The sequence below is a fragment of the Procambarus clarkii genome, chromosome 7 (genome assembly GCF_040958095.1).
Source record: "Procambarus clarkii isolate CNS0578487 chromosome 7, FALCON_Pclarkii_2.0, whole genome shotgun sequence".
In the NCBI taxonomy this organism is placed as follows: Eukaryota; Metazoa; Arthropoda; class Malacostraca; order Decapoda; family Cambaridae; genus Procambarus; species Procambarus clarkii.
Window position 1 is genome coordinate 35,904,289 of NC_091156.1, and position 10,437 is coordinate 35,914,725.

A 10,437-nucleotide genomic window follows, 5' to 3' on the forward strand; every position below is an offset into this window, starting at 1 on the left:
GTACATCAGCATCCTTCATGACCATTAGTAAAGTACACCATTGGGATTAATGCCTATATTATATTGTAGATGTGATCACAAGAATCCAGAGGCGTCCATATAATCAAAAACATTATTGGAAACATAATAAAAGCTTCCAGTGACATATTTTTAAAATCCTTAATATTGAACATAAGGTACTATCAAGTAGTTTTAATAATCTTTAAATCCACTATGTAATCATCTTGTGATATAACTTCATCACAATAATCAATCTAAATAATGAAAATAATCTAATCATTGCCGGCACCTCCACTGTGGAGGGGACACCTCCAGGAAACGCCGGTGGGGAGAATTGTCTGGTACCTGGCGGCCTCGTGTTTACATCCAGGAGTGCACTCGTGTGTAGGGCTGGAGACTTCTTTTTCAACAAGATTTACACACAAACTATTGATAATCTTCAGTGATAGCTCCCTGAATACTGAGAAAGTTTTTGAACCGTATGTTGGGAAGAATTCCTGGTACATATATCCAAAATCAAGTGTTGAGGACCACCACCTCATTTACCAAGTGAAACACAACAACGTGCATTCCATACTTGAGCAAGCAATTAGAATCCTTATAGCAACGGTGTGTCAACCAGATCATCATCATCAAGCTTTCATATTCATCATTAAAATTTAGAGCCTTGTCTCAGCAAGAGAGACACCATCTGGCTACTGTCCGATAGGCTACGGTTCTAAATTCAGGATAAGTTATTAATTGTTTCAGAGCGTAGATTGGTCAATTAATATGCTTTATAACATTAATATTTTTATATATAAATTGAAGGTCGTTAGGCAGCGAGGCAATGCCTCATCATCTAATAAGTTGTGACTTAATCATTTCAGCGAATGAACCTCCTTTATTGCTGAATATTCAAATCATCAAAATACCCGTATCATGTGTATATAATTCTTTAGTTATATAAGTTATAAAACCCATTTTACATTTAATTACCATATCCATAAATCTTAATTTATCAAGTTAGTTTACTTTATTGCATTTCATTTTTTATACATATTTCCATATACATTCATGTATTTATACCTTGCGTGCAACAGCACAGATATCCCTAGGACCAGGCTTGAGTGTGTATTTAGTTCAGGTCCTAGATCATGAAACTTACCAGTGCTTGCAGTCATAAAGCTGTTTTATCATATCCATATAAAAATTACACGTTAAATGTGTGTGTGTGTACCTGCAGGTATATTGTGTTCTGCAATTTATGAGCCAGATCACCCTTAAGGATCCTACCTGCTACAGCCCATTACCAGTATCAAGGTCACAGAAGAGAGTTACAATCCAGCATAGGAACCTTGCATTCAGCTAATAGCTTTTTGTTTCGTACTTTATTAACAATTACTATATTATTTAATTTTAAATTCATGGTTCTAGTAACATTTTTGTTCGTATTAAATTTTTCTCTTCATCAATAATCCTGATAAATTTCCCCACATTTTTGGTCCTTCGAACCTAGATACCTTCCAATAGGAAAATACATAAGAAACTTTTTCATTTTCCATTGGAATAATTATACTTAATCTAGCCTAGCAGTCAATATAAGTGAACACATTGTTCACAGTGGCTTAAGACCACTATATCCTTTATCTGGTAGACATTCATAGCCTTCTAATAAGTGTTATATGCGTTACCCAGCATTTTCATTATAGTGCCATTTAATATTTTTAAATATTCATTACCATATATTGACCTCGGTGTATACTGATCCAATATAACCAGATTTTTTAATTTTTGATAATTGTACAGCCTGCTACTCCAGATTCCAGAAAGAAATAGAAGGACAATCTTTGGAATCATTACCTAAGTAGACATGATAGATCAGTTATCAAAAATACATACATTTATCTATATTTATCTCATTACGATTAATCTTGGAAATGTCAAAATGGATTCCTGTATTCCACCAGCAGCTGAAACAGGAAATAGGAGGACACTCATGGGTCTACAGAATCACTTATCTCAACTGATTGACATATATAAAATGTTAGCTAGTCAACCATTTCCTGATTATATAACTCTGGATAACAGGGTTAAAGCTGCTGTGGGCAAATTTAAACATATTAAACGCTTTTCTGACACGTATTTAGCAGAAATGAATAGAGCAGATCTAAGCAATGATGAGAATCAGGATGTCATAGCTGAATCAGTTATCTATGAAGACAATATAGGATCAACAAGACCCTTTGCTCAAATTGTATTGCAAACAGTAGGCCAGCCACATGTGAGCTCATCCAATCAGGTTGGTACCTCAACAGTCCCACACTCTGAAGCCAAGCTCCCAAAGGTACATTTATCATACTTTGAAGGCAAGGATGAAGATGACTGGGATGCCTTCTGGAGAGTTTTTGAATCTATCATACATAGTAAGGCATCTCTTAGAAAGGCTACTAAATTTATATATCTGCAAGGCCCATTAAGACGAGAGGCTAGGCAGGTTATAGCAAACTTATCATTAATAGAAAACGATTATGACCTAGCCATTCAGTTATATGATAAGTACAGTGATAAGGAGACTGCAAATGCACATCTCCCATATAAATTATTGGATTTACCTTCCTCTGATATAACTTACGAATCACTACAATCATTTTGATTGTCAATAAAATCGATCATCAAAGCCCTCAGTACTAAAGTACCTGCAGGAGATGCAGAGTGGTTTATTGTTACGAACCCGGATCCAGCGTCCGAGCCTGGAGCAGTGACAACCACGCCATCTGTGGGTCAGCTCCCGAAACCCCCGCCAAACGGACGACGACACCTGGTGAGGACAGCATGTACTGGCCTCGAGGACCAGTTTCCAGTCTGGTTCCGCGCTCAACACCGCCGCTCCTGACCTCTGGTGAGGTGGTGCTCCGACGACAGCGCCATCTATGGACTAGATACGTCAGGTGTTTGTGCCCGAGCCCGTAAGTGAGGTGTATTAGTGTCCCGGTTATTGATGACGTGTCTGCTTACAGAGCCGACCTGGGACCACTGTGATGGAAGTGGAGTCAGTCTACCCGAGGCAGCCAGTCTCCATACCTTGAACGTTGCTGCAGCTGTTGTGAAGTCGTCCCCCCCGGAAGAACACTGTGGTGTGTTAGCCTGCCAGTGGAGTGGCAGTAAGAGGATTTACCCGGGACCGACTGTTGGAGACGATCATCCACTGGGGTGTTGAGGACAGGAGGGTGATTTGTGATATCACACGAGACTCCTGTCTAGGGCGTATCCCTTATATCGTTTGTGGAGTGGCCGTACCAGCCTTGGTAGCTCAGAACCTGCCAGCAGACCAGCTGGACGTGTGGTTGACGGCCTCCACGACGGTGCCCCCAGTGGACCTGTGTTTTGGCTGACCTGTGGCCAGGGTAGGCTCAACTTTGGATATTTCGTTGTGTGGCCACGAAGAAAGCACCAAGGACTCGGCACCGAGAGTTATGGCACCAGCGTCTTCAGCAGAAGACATCGATTGTGGATTAATCCCCTTGTATAGTGTTAATACCCCCCCCCCTTGTGTAACCGTTTTATATATTATTTATTGGTGACGGACATTATATTATATTAAGTTTTTGCCTTTATTTCCCTTCCCCTTTAAGTTACTTGCGTCACGGATCGCATCCCTTGAAAGCCACTGCTGGCTTGGTCGGATATAACTTCCTCTAACAACATCAGAGTAAGGACCCCGTTGCGTCCCGAGAGGGCCGTAACATTATTAAGTTAACAATTCAAAGGAAATTACTTAATGAGATCATAGACAGCCTATGCTCCCTTTATAACACCAACATTTTATCACTGAAGCAGATCTTTGACATACTTCGAGCTCATGTACAAAGATTACAGAGCAGAGGGAAACTTAGGGCAAAAGATAGATAAAAAAAAAAAACATATATCCACAGACAAAAACAAGAATGTCCAAAATCATACAATCATAAATCAAAGCCACAGAACTCATCTTACGCAAAGTGGAAACAGAGTAATGTCAGCTCATATTCAATATCACTCACAGTAAATAGCACTGTAGGAAATCAAGCTCCCAAGGCAGATAAGACAAAGGAGCTACAAGTGCTCCAAAATGTGTATTGTGTCAGGGAGCATACCGTTTATAGGTCCACTGTCTATGATGGCCATGCCAGCAAAATCAATCATCTGAAATCTCTGAACAAGTGTATCCATTGTTTGCGGACTCACAATTCATGTAACACTCAACTGCAGACATGCCATTATTGTCATAAAAGTGTACATCACACAGCACTCTGTGGGGATATCAATGATCAATCTAGATCACAGACAACCCATAATCAAACTGCATCTCAGGCAAAGCCAGTGGAGGATAAATCCTCACCAGCTGTACAATTCTGTAAGGTAAAGAGTGATGTTAATGCCTTAGTAGCAAAAACAATTACTACTGCAACACTACCTACAGCTCAGCTGAGTAGTGGAAGTAAGAAAGGATTAAACAAAGTACAAAAGGATTAAAAATGGGGAGGTCACTTTAGAACAGGAATTCATACAACTGGTTAGAAATGTTAAAAAAGAGATAAGGAAAGCAAAAAGAAACTATGAAGTTCGCATAGCAGGGCAAGCAAAGACAAATCCTAAAGGTTTTTTTCAGTTATATCGTACTAAGACTAGGGAAAGGATAGGTCCATTAAAAACTGAGACAGGTCAAATAACAGATAGTGATGAAGAGATGAGTAGTATTTTTAATAAATATTTTGTATCTGTATTTACTAAAGAGGAACTTAACAATATGCCTTCAGCCGAACAAGTCTATGTGGGTGGGGACGAGGACAGGTTGACGAGTTTAGCAGTTACCAGGGAGGATGTTCTTAAACAAATAGTAAAACTCAAACCAAACAAATCCCCAGGGCCGGATGAAGTGTTTGCCAGGGTGCTTAAAGAATGCAAAGAGGAGCTTTGTGACCCACTGTCAACCATATTTAATAAATCAATAGAGTCAGGCAGAGTGCCAGAGTTTTGGAAAGTTGCTAATGTGATACCAGTTTTTAAGAAAGGAGATAGATCACTTGCGTCTAACTATCGACCAATTAGCCTAACGTCTATTGTGGGAAAGTTACTCGAATCTATAATAGCAAATAAAATTCGTCTTCATCTTGAAAAACATAAATTAATAATTGAGTCGCAACATGGTTTTATAAATGGCCGTTCATGTTTAACAAATTTGTTATCTTTTTATTCTAGCATTGTTGAGGCAGTTGATAGTGGTAAGGATTGCGATGTTGTATACCTTGACTTTAGCAAAGCTTTTGATACAGTGCCACATGAAAGACTGATTAAAAAAATAGAGTCTCATGGTATTGGGGGTGCTATATTAAGCTGGATTAGGGCATGGCTATACCAAAGGAAACAGAGAGTTAGTATAAATGGAATCAAGTCAGAGTGGGAAAATGTTGTAAGTGGAGTGTCTCAAGGCTCTGTCCTGGGACCTCTGTTGTTTATAATATATATAAATGATTTAGATTCAGGTTTGAGTAGCAACATTTGCAAATTTGCCGATGATACGAAAATCGGTAGGGAAATTAATTCGGAGGAGGACTCACTATCACTTCAAGTTGATCTAGATAGGGTTTTGAAATGGTCAAAGGATTGGCAGATGCAGTTTAATGCTGATAAATGTAAAGTTCTGAGGTTAGGTAATGATGATAGAGTTACAAGATACGAGCTAGATGGTGTTGTGATTGCGAAGTCGGATTGCGAAAGGGATCTGGGAGTTATGATTAGTAAGAATTTAAAACAAAAGGATCAATGCATAAATGTTCGTAATAAGGCAAATCGGACACTTGGATTTATTAATCGCAGCGTTAGTAACAAGACACCTGGTGTGGTTCTCAAGCTATATCTTGCTCTAGTTAGGCCCCATTTAGATTATGCAGTTCAGTTTTGGTCGCCATATTATAGAATGGATATAAATTCACTTGAACGTGTCCAGCGTAGGATGACTAAGTTAATTCCCCAAATTAGAAATCTTTCATATGAAGAAAGATTAACAAAGCTTAAGTTGCATTCACTGGAAAGGCGAAGAGTTAGGGGTGACATGATAGAGGTTTACAAGTGGATGAATGGACATAACCGGGGGGATATTAATAGGGTATTAAAAGTATCAACACAGGACAGAACACGAAACAATGGGTATAAATTGGATAAGTTTAGATTTAGGAAAGACTTGGGTAAATACTGGTTCAGTAACAGGGTTGTTGATTTGTGGAACCAATTGCCGCGTAACATTGTGGAGGTGGGGTCCCTCGATTGTTTCAAGCACGGGTTGGACAAGTATATGAGTGGGATTAAGAACATAAGAACATAAGAACAAAGGTAACTGCAGAAGGCCTATTGGCCCATACGAGGCAGCTCCTATTCTATAACCACCCAATCCCACTCATATACTTGTCCAACCCGTGCTTGAAACAATCGAGGGACCCCACCTCCACAATGTTACGCGGCAATTGGTTCCACAAATCAACAACCCTGTTACTGAACCAGTATTTACCCAAGTCTTTCCTAAATCTAAACTTATCCAATTTATATCCATTGTTTCGTGTTCTGTCCTGTGTTGATACTTTTAATACCCTATTAATATCCCCCCGGTTATGTCCATTCATCCACTTGTAAACCTCTATCATGTCACCCCTAACTCTTCGCCTTTCCAGTGAATGCAACTTAAGCTTTGTTAATCTTTCTTCATATGAAAGATTTCTAATTTGGGGAATTAACTTAGTCATCCTACGCTGGACACGTTCAAGTGAATTTATATCCATTCTATAATATGGCGACCAAAACTGAACTGCATAATCTAAATGGGGCCTAACTTGAGCAAGATATAGCTTGAGAACCACACCAGGTGTCTTGTTACTAACGCTGCGATTAATAAATCCAAGTGTCCGATTTGCCTTATTACGAACATTTATGCATTGATCCTTTTGTTTTAAATTCTTACTAATCATAACTCCCAGATCCCTTTCGCAATCCGACTTCGCAATCACAACACCATCTAGCTCGTATCTTGTAACTCTATCATCATTACCTAACCTCAGAACTTTACATTTATCAGCATTAAACTGCATCTGCCAATCCTTTGACCATTTCAAAACCCTATCTAGATCAACTTGAAGTGATAGTGAGTCCTCCTCCGAATTAATTTCCCTACCGATTTTCGTATCATCGGCAAATTTGCAAATGTTGCTACTCAAACCTGAATCTAAATCATTTATATATATTATAAACAACAGAGGTCCCAGGACAGAGCCTTGAGGCACTCCACTTACAACATTTTCCCACTCTGACTTGATTCCATTTATACTAACTCTCTGTTTCCTTTGGTATAGCCATGCCCTAATCCAGCTTAATATAGCACCCCCAATACCATGAGACTCTATTTTTTTAATCAGTCTTTCATGTGGCACTGTATCAAAAGCTTTGCTAAAGTCAAGGTATACAACATCGCAATCCTTACCACTATCAACTGCCTCAACAATGCTAGAATAAAAAGATAACAAATTTGTTAAACATGAACGGCCATTTATAAAACCATGTTGCGACTCAATTATTAATTTATGTTTTTCAAGATGAAGACGAATTTTATTTGCTATTATAGATTCGAGTAACTTTCCCACAATAGACGTTAGGCTAATTGGTCGATAGTTAGACGCAAGTGATCTATCTCCTTTCTTAAAAACTGGTATCACATTAGCAACTTTCCAAAACTCTGGCACTCTGCCTGACTCTATTGATTTATCTAATATGGTTGACAGTGGGTCACAAAGCTCCTCTTTGCATTCTTTAAGCACCCTAGCAAACACTTCATCCGGCCCTGGGGATTTGTTTGGTTTGAGTTTTACTATTTGTTTAAGAACATCCTCCCTGGTAACTGCTAAACTCGTCAACCTGTCCTCGTCCCCACCCACATAGACTTGTTCGGCTGAAGGCATATTGTTAAGTTCCTCTTTAGTAAATACAGATACAAAATATTTATTAAAAATACTACTCATCTCTTCATCACTATCTGTTATTTGACCTGTCTCAGTTTTTAATGGACCTATCCTTTCCCTAGTCTTAGTACGATATAACTGAAAAAACCCTTTAGGATTTGTCTTTGCTTGCCCTGCTATGCGAACTTCAGTTTCTTTTTGCTTTCCTTATCTCTTTTTTAACATTTCTAACCAGTTGTACGAATTCCTGTTCTAAAGTGACCTCCCCATTTTTAATCCTTTTGTACCAAGCTCTCTTTTTACCTATAAGGTTCTTCAAATTCTTTGTTATCCACTTTGGGTCATTAGTATACGATCTATTCAATTTGTATGGTATACTACGTTCCTGTGCTTTGTTTAGAATATTCTTAAATAAGTTATATATTGAATCCACATCGAAATCCCCATTTAAGTCACCTATCGCTGGGTTCATGTCTCGCTCCAAGACCGGCCCACACCCCATACCCAAGCCTTTCCAATCAATTTGACCCAAAAAATTTCTTAGGCTATTAAAATCAGCTTTTCGAAAATCTGGCACTTTAACAGAATTTTCTCCTACTGGTCTATTCCATTCTATGCTAAATCTGATTTCTTTGTGATCACTGCTCCCTAGCTCACTCCCTATTTCGATGTCATTAATTTGCGTTTCCCTGTTAGTTAACACTAAATCTAAAATATTATTTTCCCGTGTTGGTTCCTTAATGTGTTGCGTAAGAAAGCAATCGTCAATTAATTCTAGAAAATCTTCTGCTTCACTATTCCCTGTTTTGTTCAACCAGTTTATTCCGCTAAAATTAAAGTCACCCATGACATAAATACTGTTAGATCTAGATGCTCTAGATATTTCATCCCATAGATGCTTTGCTTCCATTCTGTCTAAATTTGGTGGCCTATATATTACTCCTATTATAATATTATTAGCTTTTTCGTTTAATTCAATCCAAATAGTTTCTGTGTGTGGCTCTGTTTTGATTCCCTCTTTGAGACTACATTTCAAATTGTCCCTAACATATATGGCTACTCCACCTCCTCGTCTAATATATCTATCTGTGTGAAATAGTTTAAATCCATATATTTGATATTCAGCTAATAGTTCTCTATTTTCTACATTCATCCACGTTTCGGTAAGTGCAATAATATCTATTTTTTCTGTGCAGACAAGAGCATTTAATTCGTTAATTTTATTTCTTAGACTTCTACTGTTAGTGTAATATACCCTAAGTGAATTGTTATTTTGCGGACCTTCTCTTTCCCTGATCGTTTTGCCAATTCCTTTCTCCCACAAACACATACTTTTATTACCTCCTTCCTCCAAATCAATTCCCATACCTCTATCTACTAACAGTTTAAACCCAAACAAACACCTCTAACCACTTCTTCTAGCGAGTTCGCAACAGCAACAACCCCAGCTCTCGATAGATGCACCCCATCACGAGCATACATTTCATTTCTTCCATAGAAGTGTTCCCAGTTGTCTATGAAAGATATTGCATTTGATTTGCAATATCTTTCCAGCCGGCAATTGACACCAAGTGCCCTCGATATCCATTCATTTCCCACTCCCTTTCTTGGAAGAATGCCACATATGATCGGGATTCCTCCCTTGCTCCTAACTAACTCTATGGCTGTTTTATACCTCTGAATCAGTTCCTCACTCCTGACTCGACCAACATCATTTCCTCCCACGCTAATGCAAATAATGGGATTGTTCCCATTACCAGCCATAATATCATTCATGTTGTTTATAATATCACCAATGCCAGCTCCGGGATAGCAAACCCTTAACCTGTTCCCCCTATCTCTAGCACAGAACGTTCTATCCAAATACCTTATCTGGGAATCTCCCACAACTAATGTTTGCTTAGGTACTTCCTAAGGATTCCTTAGGATTGGGTGGTTATAGAATAGGAGCTGCCTCGTATGGGCCAATAGGCCTTCTGCAGTTACCTTTGTTCTTATGTTCTTATGTTCTTATGTAAGAACATAAGAACAAAGGTAACTGCAGAAGGCCTATTGGCCCATACGAGGCGGCTCCTATTCTATAACCACCCAATCCCACTCATATACTTGTCCAACCCGCGCTTGAAACAATCGAGGGACCCCACCTCCACCACGTTACGTGGCAATTGGTTCCACAAATCAACAACCCCTGTTACTGAACCAGTATTTACCCAAGTCTTTCCTAAATCTAAACTTATCCAATTTATACCCATTGTTTCGTGTTATGTCTTGTGCTGATATTTTTAATACCCTATTAATATCCCCCCTGTTATGTCCATTCATCCACTTGTAAACCTCTATCATGTCACCCCTAACTCTTCGCCTTTCCAGTGAATGCAACTTAAGCTGTGTTAATTTTTCTTCATATGAAAGATTTCTAATTTGGGGAATTAACTTAGTCATCCTACGTTGGACACGTTCAAGTGAATTTATA